Genomic DNA, 12,607 nt, shown 5'->3' with positions numbered 1-12,607 from the left:
AGGAGCAAGCCAGGGGTCGTGTTTACATAGTTAAGGCTTTGAACTGTCATTGGTAATGGGGAAGGGAACATATCCGAATGCTCTATGGTATTGTTCTCCCAAGTGGTGCCTAGTGGGGTGCAGGGAGAAAACATTTTATAGATCATTAACAAGTAATATATTAAAAAAAATTAAAATACTAGAACAGTAACATCCATATATATTTTACTGATTATCTGCATGATCAAATAAGTCTGCAGGCTTATTTGCAAAATTATTTACATGCTTCATCCTTGATCACACTACTGCCCTGCTACAGCAAGGGCAAAATCCTTATCTTTTATCATACCCAGACCTTGCTTCTGCTTTCTGTAAGTCAGATTTTGTCAGCCTTTCTCATGCTCTGCAATACTTTTTATTCCAGCACTACAGCCGATTAACACAACCATATCAAATGAGATTAATTGCTGAGTGGGTCTGATCCAAAACCCATGGAGGTCAGTTGAGGAACCACTTCAGCGCATTTGAGAGAAGGCCCAGGATGACAAGCTTGTTGAAACACAGTAGTTGAATGGGTCAGTCCCTTGTTCGGTTCCATTGATTTGATTGAGCTGTGCTATTTTTTTTTTCTAAGAGGAACAACATATACAACAGTGTGTTTGTGCATGGGCTTGTGCTTACTTCCTTTCACCCCCCATCCCCCCATCCCCTGTGCTCACATGGATTCAGCATGGAGCCGACACGCTGTTGTGTCAGCTAACTGTCATGGAGCAGCATCTTCCTGATAAAACTGGGGCTCTGTTTAATGTGATTGCAGTGAAGTGGGCTTAGATTTGAACAAGAGATTTTTTGAAATCTATTTTTATGCAGATTTTAAAGCCTGAGAGGTAATGAGTCAATAAGACAGCTATTAACACTTCAGTCTTTTTGATACCCAGAAACTCAGAAAGAAACAGATGAGATCTGACTGCCATAGATTCGGCCATCCTTTGCTTGCTTGGGTTACATTCATCCTGTTTTATATGCTGAGTTTGGTATTTGAGTAGTTCCACATTTTTGCAAATCTGAGGTTGTTTGGTGAAAGGCTCTTTAGGTGTGCTGAGGTGTGCACAGAGATATCTCTACTGCATCCTTCCTCTGTTTCCACATTTCTATTTCTGTGATAATGTCCATCTTTCAAGGTAATCATACAGCATCTTTTACTGACCTTAAAAAATACATTTTAGGAGTGCCTGCTCATGACTGTGTCCTTGTGATTTTTATTGATCACAGCAGGCTCAAATAATGAGCCTCAGACTCTGTTGTTATGCAAGTCATGGAAGCAATGTGTCCAATTCTTTAAAATAAAAATAAAACAACAATGTGATTGTGTATTTTTGAAAGGGATTTTCTCTCTGTTTATGGAGTGTTGGGATAAATGACACATACATTAGATTTTCTATTTATTTGGCTTGTCCCTCTGAAGGTATGATTTTAGTTATGCTTATTGAGAGTCTCCTGTGTACAAACATGGGATACTACTGAATGTATAAAGCATGCCTAGCATTCACATGTTTACTATTCCTATATGTTCAGACTGAGTAATTACACACGATGGTGCAGATAATTAAGGGTTCATGCCGTACACATGAGGCAGAATCAAGCAGACAATTGTGTGTCTCGACCGTGTGTGAGCTGTGTCTCTGCTCTTCAAATTACAGCTTCCGAGGGCTCAGGTAATATAATACATGGAACAAAGAGGGCCCAACCACAGCTAAGTTTCAGTTCTGCCTCATCAGGTGCAGGCCAGGCCCACAGCAGCCTGCTGCCTGTTGGCATGGAGCTCCTCTGAGCCGATCTACATGTCCATCTGCCCCACGGTGGGGCACCGCCTGCCCTCCGCTCTGCAAGGCCTGAGCCTAGTTTCTTTATTGCACACCTGACGTTTACATTTCCAGTAAGTGGGGACAATATGTTGTGGGGTATGCAGCCCTTGGGTTACTTTTTTAGATATATTTTTTAATTAAGACAAGGAATATTTGTTTTGTTTAAAAGTTTTATACAGTGGGAGTTGTTATGAGTATTCACCGAGTACAGAAGTGCCTTTTTGCTGCTGGAACAAAAGCAAGGCCCTGGCAAGGTGGATAAGCCTGAGCAGCTAACATGGGTGCTGTAATTGCTGCATACTTCCTGAGCTGACAGCCAGCCTTGCTTAAGCCCTAAATCACCTTTGAAAACAAACAAACCACCACAGGCTTAAAGACTGCAACATGCCTTTCCACCAGCCACAACTTGCTGAAGGAACAATGGGAACAACGGTCTCAGGGGCTGGCTGGTGCCCTGCTGTTTCGACAGGGCCCCTGAGTCATCACCCCACTGCTTCCCCAGCTGGCTGCAGGTAAGCATGGGGTGCCGCTGCCAAACACTAGCAGCTACCACTGCCAAAAACTCCTCCTAACCCAATCATGAGTGCTTCAGGTAGCTCAGTTCCCAAATGTCCCACCACTGGATACTGCTTGTTTCAGATTCAATATGGTAACTGTTCTCCTGGTCATGATCTGTCAGGAGAGAAGAATAATGACTCAAACTTAATTTTCAGGATTTTTAGGCCCACAGGTGGCCTGCCCATAGTAGCAAGTTCATCTTATTTTGCTAATGGGGTAATTGATCCCACGTGTCTGTGCCTCACAACGTGGTAAACCAGGGCAGTCTGGCTGTTGAAGGGTGTGTGGTCCCCTATGGATGTTCCAGTTTTGAAGCTGAGGATGTGCATGTCAGGCCTGGTGTTTAGGCATGGATTAGAAAAACGAGATGTTTTCTAGTTCATGCTGGAGAGTAGACTTGTTTAGAGGGTCTTCAATCAGTGAGTCTTTAGAAAATACCCTACGTGTTGGTGAATCTGTTTGGATGTAGTCACTTTGAAAGGGTAATTTTTGCTTTTTTTTTTTCAAGTTCTTAAAAGATGTTTCAATTAATTGTCATTTACCATCCTACCCCACCGCTCACGTGTTCAGATACGCTATTTTCTCTGTAGAGAGGGTTGCAGAAAATCTTGCAGTGATTTTGTGCTGCAGTAAGAACATTCAGAATGGGAATTAAGATGTAGTCTTGCACCTCTGTGCTTGTTGACTTTAATAGGCAGTGTAGATAGAATGCTCCATGCTTAATGAAACTGCATAGTAAAATAAAAGCTAAGTTCTTGATACTAAAGAAATCTTTCAGGAAGGCCTACCGGTGTCTGAAGCTATTTCTCTAATTGTTACCTCACTTAATATCTCTGCTTAGGCTCGCATTTAAAGAGAATGTATCTGTCTTTGCAGGTAAGTTGTGGGCAATTCTAGGTGAAGCTGCCTTGTTGCTGTCTTCAGTTGTGTGGATGCATTAGCATGGGAAGGGCCTGTTCTGTGTATTTGTTACTGATTTGTATTTTGAGCACAAATCCCTCCCTGATAGAAGAGTATGGAAATAGTCCCTCTTCCACGGGTAGCTAACAATTAGAGTGATAGATAATCACTTGTTTATTTATAGACCAGAATGAGCTGTGCAGCCATCTAGTCTGACTTCCTGTGTATTCAATGTGTGCTTTCCTTCAGACCTGCTGGGGGAAGTCCTGTTGTTGGGTTTCATGTGTGGTGTGACTTAAAAAAACAAACAACAATTCACCCTCCCAAATAAGGCAGTCTTCTGAAAAAAATGGGAGTCCACCAGCTCTTGTCAATTGCTTTAATCTCCACATGCCCCCACCCCAAGACCTGTAATCTTAATTCAGTGTTAGGTTTCTGCACTGCCCTGTGTAAGTCATTGCAGGCAACAGCTAAGGCCCCTCTCAGCTTTCCATTAAATATGCTTTGCTAACTGAGCTCCCTAAGCCTTCAAACTTACAGGTTGTTTTATTTTATTTTTCTTATCCTTCTATTTTCTTCTGCAAACATCCTTTGGACTTTGTCTAGTACTCCCATACCTCCCATGCAGTGATGGGCCAAGGCTGTGCAACAGTCAAGCAGCTGCCTAACCTGCGCTCCACATGCTGCTTCTTTCCTCTCTTTGAAAGCTCCCATTATCACAGAATCATAGAATGGCTTGGGTTGAAGGGACATCAAAGCCCTCCCAGTCCCAACACCATGCTATGTGCAGGGCTGCCGCTCACCAGGTCAGGCTACCCAGGGCCCCATCCAACCTGGTCTTGTGTACCTCGAGGGATAGGGTACCCACAGCTTCTCTGGGAAGCCTGTGCCAATGCCTCACCACCCTCTGACTGAAAAATTTCTCCCTGACATCTAACTCAAACCACCCTCTTTTACTTTGAAGTCATCTTCCTTTGTCCTGTTGTTATCAGACCACATAAAAAGTTGGTCCCGCTCCTGTTTGTAAGCTCTCTTCTAGTACTAGAAGAACGCAGTGAGGTCTCCCTGGTGCATTCACTTCTTCAACTGAACAATCACAGCGTTAAGAGAGGTGCTCCACCCCTCTGATCATTTTCATGGCCCTCCTCCAGACACATCTAACACCTTCACATCTATCTCGTGTTGGGAACTGAGGCTTGGATGGAGTGACGCAGGTGGGCTCTCATGAGGACAGCGCAGAGGGGGCTTATGTTGGTGTTCCTAGCACTGCCAGCTCTGTTCCAAGCTGTAATCAAAGCAGTGATCTCGAACATGTCTACGACTTTGCCAAATGGAGATTTCCATGCTGGAGATATGATGTAGTTTCTGGTTCCTAGATGCATCACTAGGCTGCCAGATGATTTCATTTCCCTCTTCTGTAACTGCAACCCATCCTTTTTGCTCTGTGTTATCCTATCAATCTTTGTGTCGGTGTTAGCTTTGCCAGGAAGGAGCTTAGTGACTGAGATGACCTCATGACTTGCTGCTGCCAAAAGGGATATTCCCCTTCCCACCACCCTCTTGCAGGTGCTGGCTTACATGCACCCAATCCTTCAGTGGACCTGGCTGGCTACTTACATTGGCACCCTTTGCTCTCCTTCTGGATACATCACCACCAGCAAAGTAATTTCATTTCTGCTAGGTTCGTTTGCAGGTCTACTGGTTACATCAGCTCTGACAAAGATCAGATGAACACAGGAAAAGGAATAATATAGGAACATGGGAAAAACAAGAGAGGATCTGTGGAGATCGGTACTAAGGGGTAGGAAACCATGTCTGTCTTTCAGTAACAGTGGGTTTTCAGGTTGTCTCAACTACTTCCTGCAACCATACTATAATAGGTGGTCTTCTGGCTGGGTTATTCCTGTTAAAATTCCATGGCCAGGATGGGATTGTTGGAGTTAGTGAAGCAGGACTGTTGTTGGTGGTGTAAGACACCTAACAGATAATAAATAGTTGGTAGGATAGATTTCCGATTATGGATTCCCTTGGCCACTTGAATGGCTTTACAGCAGCAGGATGGCAAAAAGACTTGTGAACATGTTTCCTTTCCAGAAAATTTAGGGTCAGTTTTATAATAGTTGCAACTCCTGTTTCCTTTTATTAGTGAATGGGAAACTATTCCTGAAATTTCTGCTGATAAATGCCTTGTGGTTACCAGATGTGTTTTGTGGCCAAGAACTATATCAGCTTTTAATTTGTCTAATCTGGTATCAGCTAGGCTCTCTACGTAGTGTGAGGTCTTTCAGGCAAGATGCTATGTCATGTACAGGTACTAGCACATTAGGTTAGCCCGAGTAGATGCCATTGGAAGACTTATTTTGATCAAATATACCTCTATCCCCATCCCCCTTCTTGCATCTCCCAACACTATCCAAAATAAGAGGCTTGCCTGGTAATACTGAAAAGCATTAATTACATTTTTAGTCTCTCCTCTAATTCCTTGTTGATGGCATCCCAAATTGATAGTTCCATTATTTTATCCAGGGATGTTGTCAAGTTAATTGACTTAATACTTCCGCTTTTCTCTCGTCCCTTTGCATTTTGGGATTATGCTGGCAATCCTTCAAATGCTCTGAGTTGTGCCAGTGTTCCAGGGGATGTTAAATTCAATACTGTTAGTGTAGAGAGCATCTTAGCCATTTTGTTAGGTGTATATTGTGTTCACCTTCAGCAGCATTCTAACTTTGCTATTGCATCAGTTTAAAAAACGCTTTTTCAAAACGTTGTTTGTTCAAATACAGATAACTGTGGCTGCAGAAGAGAAACCAATCGATTTTATCAACCACTTCAGATAGGCAGCTACCTGCTTCTTCCCTCATGTACTTCCATTTTCCTCTTTCTTCTTCCAAGAGTCCTTGAAGTTTGTTGTCTTTTTCTATATACTCTTGAGAATGGAAAGACGTTACACCAACACACAGGTCCCTAAGCTATTGTGGTGGCAATGGGTAGATTCTGGACCTTGGCATGGTTGTTAAGTAAAAGGACTGTGAAGGAGTAGGTACTGCAGCAGAGATCCAAAGAGTAGAAGAGAACGAAGCTAGCAGTAATTGGTGATCTGTAGTATAGAAAATCTTCAGCATTTTGTGTTCAGGTTTCCTTGATATTCAGCAGGGCAGCTACCCATTCTGAAGGGTGTGACAGCTGTCACATCAGCCCACTTCTATTGCAGATGCCCCTTCAAGCAGTAAGTGCATGTGAAAGATAGATGCTCAGTGTGAATGGAAGCATGACATATGGAACTCCATGTGGAAAACAAACAGCAAGCAAGACACACAAATCTATTAAATACTCATTTCGTTCTCTGAGGACTTGAGCAGACATGGTGAGTGGGGGTGTATATGGATGTATACATTAATAGAAGATTAGGGCTTCCTGAAGTTTTCAAAAGTAGCCCAGCTTGAGTTATGCACTATGAAACTATACTGGGAATAGCTAAATAAAACAGCCATTATGCAGTATGGTATGCCATCATGAGAATACATTATCTTTCCCAGGTCTTTACATTGCAGCCACTTTTCGACTTAACACTTTAGAGACTTGTTAGTGTCAAAGCTTTTCTTTAGAGCTCCAGGAGTGGCCAGTGAAGGTCACTTTTCTCCTGTTTACCAGGTTTAGCATGGTGGAATATTTATAATAGTTATAATAGTTATAATAGTTATAATAGTTATAATAGTTATAATATATGGCTCCATTTCACTTGTTTTGAGTGGATTGTGCCAATACTTTCTTCTCAGTGCCTTTTTCATGTTCTTTCAATTCAAAGCTTTTAACCCACTGCTTTTTTCTTCTGTGATTGGATCCTCTAGCTTAGTTTCTCACAGGAGAAGCACCAAACTCAAACTTCCCAGCAACAACTAAAGGTATTTGTCTCCAGGCCTCTAGTTTCATGTTTATTGTTAGCTCACTGGAGAGAAACTAAAGCTGGAAATAACAATGCAGGTCTGTAATTAGCCTTTAAAAAAGAAATAAAAAACAAACAAATAGTGTTAAGAAATACAGAAATCCAACTGTAGTAATTACCAAGCATATTTCCTGGTATCTGAGTCTCCTTATTTGCACTGTGGTTTGAGGTGACGTTGAGGATCCTGCATCCTGTGTTCTGTATGTGACTTCCAAAACTTCACCTTTTCTTTCTCACAACAAACCTATTTCTCTCTGCCAGGATTTCTGTAGTTTGTATCAAGCCTTGCTTTTATGCTCTTCTGTTGTAGATCTCCATTCTGCTGTTGGTCCTGTTATTTTTATCAACTTCTTAACCTTTTTTAAAGCCTCTCGTTTGTCTGTTCCGCCTCTTGAAATTATCACTGAACTGCACCCAGGCTTTTGTGGAGAGGGTGAAGCAAACTGGTTTCTGCAGGCTTCAGCTGTACTCCTGTCTCTCCTGCTCACCGTAATGACTCGCTATTGTTACCTCCCTATGGAGTTTTAGACCGTGTTGGTAGTTATAAAGTAATCGGCTGATAGTATGCAGTCTTTCCTCCCCGTCACAGGATGCTGTATTGATGATTTATTTATCATGTTCACATTAGAGGGAGCTAGGATCCTCATCAGTGATCGGGGCTTTGCTGTGCAGTGTAATGGGAAGATGGTCACCGTCTCAGTAAGTTTGCTGTTGATGTGTTGAAGACTTACTTTGTGTGCCAGGAATGTTAGAGACTGTCCAAATGACAGAGGGTGAGCTGGGACAGAAGTGCAATAGTGCTGCCTTTGAGAAGTGCTGGGCAGCTCAGTAATGGATTCATACGGCATATTACTTGCAGCAGCACATCAGATATTAAAGACCCAAGAGCCAAGGAAGCAGGCAGTAGTAGCGGACTTTCTTTAGATAGCAGAGAGCTGTGGTTATGCATTGCATTCACCAGCCTGCCGGATAAACAGTTGAAGAAGGAACATGACTGATATAACAGCTAAAACACTTCATTAAAATTAGCTCTTCCTGTCATGTGTTCAGCTGCTTCATGGAAAAAAGGACTGCTGCTGTGTGGGTTATGGGTGATCCAGACGAGCAGACCGCAGAGTGAGCTGTCACATGCTGTGACACCCAGCAATGCAAATCAGCTCTGTTCCAGGAAAGCCTTTCATGTCAACCTGTACATGAAAATTATTTGACTTGAACAAAGGTTTCCTTATAAATTTAAGTGAATTATTTGTAAGGATTGGAGTTTGTTTGTGTCACGGAAGGATGGTCAGAATGGACTTCAGAGCGCAGTCAGAAGATGAGATAATGTGCAACAAGAATTATTTTAATAACTACCAGGCCAGAGAGGAACATGTCAGCTTATAAAGTACACTTCTGTCTGAATAGCCCAACCGGCTGTTTTACAAGTAACACACAATACAGCTGCATTTTTCAGTGATTAAAGAAGGAAAATACCTTTCAATCCATTCTGCACTGGGCTTAATGCTTTGTGCATACCTACTGTTATTCCTGCCAGTAGTCAGTTGCTCGGTCCCCTTGTTGTTCAAATGGGTGATTCAAAGCTCTGGGAAACCCCAGACGCTTTTGTTTTGTGTTTAATCTGAATGGCACTTGGGAGCAGTGCTTGAGTCTATTTTATTTATTTATTTATTTTAGGCAGATTTTGAGTTCAGAGCATCTCCTTGAAGTTTGCTTCTTGTGTTCCTTTCATCCAGTGTGTTTGAAATTCTGCTTTTCCTTTGGCTGCCTTTGGCATCAATTCAACTAACTACCTTCTGTTTTGTAGTAGTTATCAGCCTTGGCTAGTGGCCCACAATAGCTTATTCAAGCTGGGGATGGTGACTGCCTGCTCAAGCACACTGAAAGTCGATTAAAATAGTTTCTCGGCTCTTCCTGTCACATGCTTACTCTTGCTAAAGGGTCTTTTGCTATTGCTGAGGTAAGGAATAAAATTTATGCATCCACCTCGTCTCTATTTGCATTATCTTTTACATGATGAATTCATGCTATGAAAAGGACTGATCTAGTGCTCCTTCTGTGTCAACTCCTACCAGCCTGTAGATACCTCCTGGAGATGCGAGTAAGGTGCAAAGAAGAGGCTGGGTTTATTTATTTGTATTTCTACAAGGCTTTGAACCCAGCTTCTAAACTTCCCGTGTGCGGAGGCCCAAGGGAGGAAGGCTCACCTCTTCCTTCCTTCAGAAATTAATGATACTGTTCCTTGGTGACCACAGAGCTTTGCAGATTTGACTAGAGGAGCTCCAGACACCCTTCAGTTTAATTCTAGTGGTGTTATGCAGGAGAATATTATGCTCCGCACATGTGTTTTTTAGATATGTGTATGGTAGCTTCTGTCACTTAAGTCTGGTGCTTTGCTGCCAGCTCCAGCGCTATTTCATGATGTAGCAGATTGCCGTTTGTTCCCTGAAGCATTCCCACTTCCAGTGGGTCCTTCTATGCTACTTAATGTGTCTGCTTCAACCACCTGCCAGGCTGTGGGATCACTCCTCCAGAGGTGTTTGTGCCTCCTGTTTCTGCACGATGTGGAAATGAAGAGGAGGGAAAGAAGTGTAATGTAATAATTGTGATGTCTTTGTTACTGGGAATAATGGAAAAGGAGAGGAACACAGGAGTGAAAGTCAGAGTAAGAACAAAAAATCAGAGGCAACCTTTCTCCTTGTGGCTTCAGAGTACTCCTGGTTCACAAGTCATGGGTAGCAGGCAGGCTCCAGTATTAATTTCAATTTTATATTAGACTGTCTGGTAATGTACAGTATTATAGCATCTTTCCTGCAATTAAGGGTCAGACAGTGTTGTCATTGTCAGCTCCTAGTATAATAGATTATAACTTGCATAAAATAACTAGCTATGAGCTGAGACTTTATGTGAGCTCTTGGTCTGAACCAGCACTTTCTTTATTTCTAATCTGGCATACTTAATTACAGGCGGGTCTGAGAGCACCACAAATTAAGGTTGTGTGATGCTCCCATTATACAACTCTATTTTCAACTGCTTATTGCTCTATCAAACTTTGACTAGCTGGGCTTGAAGTTTTCCAGGGCTGGTATTCACCATAGGAAAATTTATTGGAAAAAAATCAGATAAAAGGAGCTCCATGATTTCTGAGACAAAGGCTAAAAAGCAATGTTGTTTTACTTGCTTCATTTATAGGATTGTGTATTATTCATACTATTTAAAAGTGATACTTGATTCTTATATTGGTTCTCCTATGCTTTAACAGAGGTATTCGATATTTGGTGGTAGGAGGTGGTTTGTGTCAATGGTTATACCTTTTCCCTTTCTCTTGTAAGTCTGAATCAGCTGTAATCCTTCCAAAGTTTGCAGTTAGCACACATTCATCGAAATTTCTTTTGTATATATATATCTTGAAGTTAATATTTCTGGCTCTGTCTTTGCTAAGCATATTCCCACCCTCTAGGAAGCCAGTGTGCAGCTCGGCTCGCTCCAACTGCAGAACTCAAAATGCTTTCTGTAGCTGGTCCCTTGTGTGATTAGTGAGGTTTGGGCACAAGGCAGGGAGCCTTGCACCTCTCCACCAGCCCTTTTCCTCTTGGCTTGACCTCCACCTGCATGCAATGCATCCAGGCAGGAGGGAATGCCTGAGTCATGGGAATGTCGGTGTGATGAGAAGGAAGGGGACTTGTGCAAGTGGTCTAACAAGAATGGATTTAAAGATGGAGGAAGTGGGATGAGGAGTCGCATGGAGGAGAGTGGGTGGATGAGATGGGCAGAGATGGACTGGGGAACTCTTCCCTTTTGTTTCACTTTCTCCCTAAGGAAGTACTGGAGTGGCCTTCTGCCTCACAGCTCCCTTGCGTGAAAGACAACCTGCTTCTCCTGTCAGCTCTGCCATTAGCTCATCTGGCACAGGTCTCTGCTGTGGGCCCAGGGTCTACTGATGACCCCTGGGGATGCAAAGTGATGCAACATGATGGATTTTTAATGAGCTCTTTAAAAACCTGAGAACTTGCATAGAGAAAGTTGCATTAAAGGCACATTAGTGAGTGAGATTGTAAAGTCAAGCACATGAAAGTTAGGAAATGCCAGAGTGAAGTTGGGCTGTGAAGCATTAATTCAGGTACTCTGTACATTTTGAAATGATCTCTGGCTCTCTGATCACATCCATTTCTGGTCAGCACATCTGCAGTGTTCCATGCACCGAATGAATGGTGCCCCCTTGACGTTAACTTGAATAAGTAAATAATAATAATAAAATTGATTCACATGCAGTGTAATCATGAGGCCTATGTGCATTTTTCCAAAACTGTCACAGGGAGGTGAATTGTTCCTGCAGTCTGTCAGCAGTGTTAAGATGGCAAGTGGGGAAGACCACTTGGGGAAGCCTGGAGGTTTGCTCCAGAAGCACTTTGTTTTGGCAGGTCTGACAAAGGGAGGAAGGCCTGCATTCCACACCTCACTTTGAGCCAAGGAAGCCCTCTTAGGCTTGGAGGCTTTGAGTAGCACTGAGCCTCTGATGTGCGTGGTTGGTAATGCTTCAGGAATGCATCCACTACTGCAAACTATGTGAAATAATGGGACAGAGGCCTTGCGCTGAGAAGGGCTTAGGGGCCCTGGTAGATGAACACCTTAAGACAAGCCAGCAGTATGCACTTGCAACTTGGTAGGCTGACTACATCCTGGGTTGTATCAGCAGAGGGGTGGCAGCAGGGTGAGGGAGGGGATTATCACCCTCTGCTCTGCCCTTATGAGGCCCCATCTGCAGTACTGTGTCCAGGCCTGGGGCTTCCAGTACAGGAAGGATGTGGAGCTCTTGGAGTAGGTCCAGAGGAGGGCCACAAGGATGCTCAGAAGGTTGGAGCACCTCTCCTATGAAGATAGGCTGTGAGAGCTGGACTCATTCAGCCTGGAGAAGAGAAGGCTGTGAGAAGATTCCATTGTGGCCTTCCAATATTTAAAGGAAGATTATAAATAGGAGGGGAAACGAACTTTTTACGTGGGTAGACAGTGATAGGACTAGAGGAAATGGTGTTAAACTGAAGAAGGGGAGATTTAGATTAGGTATCGGGGAAGTTTTTCCACAGAGTGATGAGGCACTGGGCACAGGCTGCCTAGACAGGCTGTGAATGCCCCATCACTGGAGGTGTTCAAGGCCAGGCTGAATGGGGCCCTGGGCAGCCTGATCTAGTGTTTGATCTGGTGATTGGCAACCCTTCTGCAATTGGAGTTGCATCATGAGGATGTGAACTTGCATAACAGTCAGCAAGGCTAAGTAAGCTGAAACTTCTTGTCTTTTTACTTATGTAATTAAGATGTCTACTTACAAAATTAAGATATGTAATCATGTGGGGAGGGAAGAAAAACT

General features: G+C 43.0%; 1 protein-coding gene across 4 annotated transcripts in view; it reads left to right on the top strand.

Moving 5' to 3' along the window:
- Positions 1-12,607, top strand: part of TBXAS1 (thromboxane A synthase 1) — a 244,239-nt gene that overhangs the window by 43,937 nt on the left and 187,695 nt on the right. The window lies entirely within an intron of this gene.

The sequence above is a fragment of the Excalfactoria chinensis genome, chromosome 1 (assembly GCF_039878825.1).
Source record: "Excalfactoria chinensis isolate bCotChi1 chromosome 1, bCotChi1.hap2, whole genome shotgun sequence".
NCBI classification, from domain to species: domain Eukaryota; kingdom Metazoa; phylum Chordata; class Aves; order Galliformes; family Phasianidae; genus Excalfactoria; species Excalfactoria chinensis.
The sequence above is the reverse complement of the archived record's forward strand: the minus strand, read 5'-3'. Positions and strand labels throughout refer to the sequence as shown.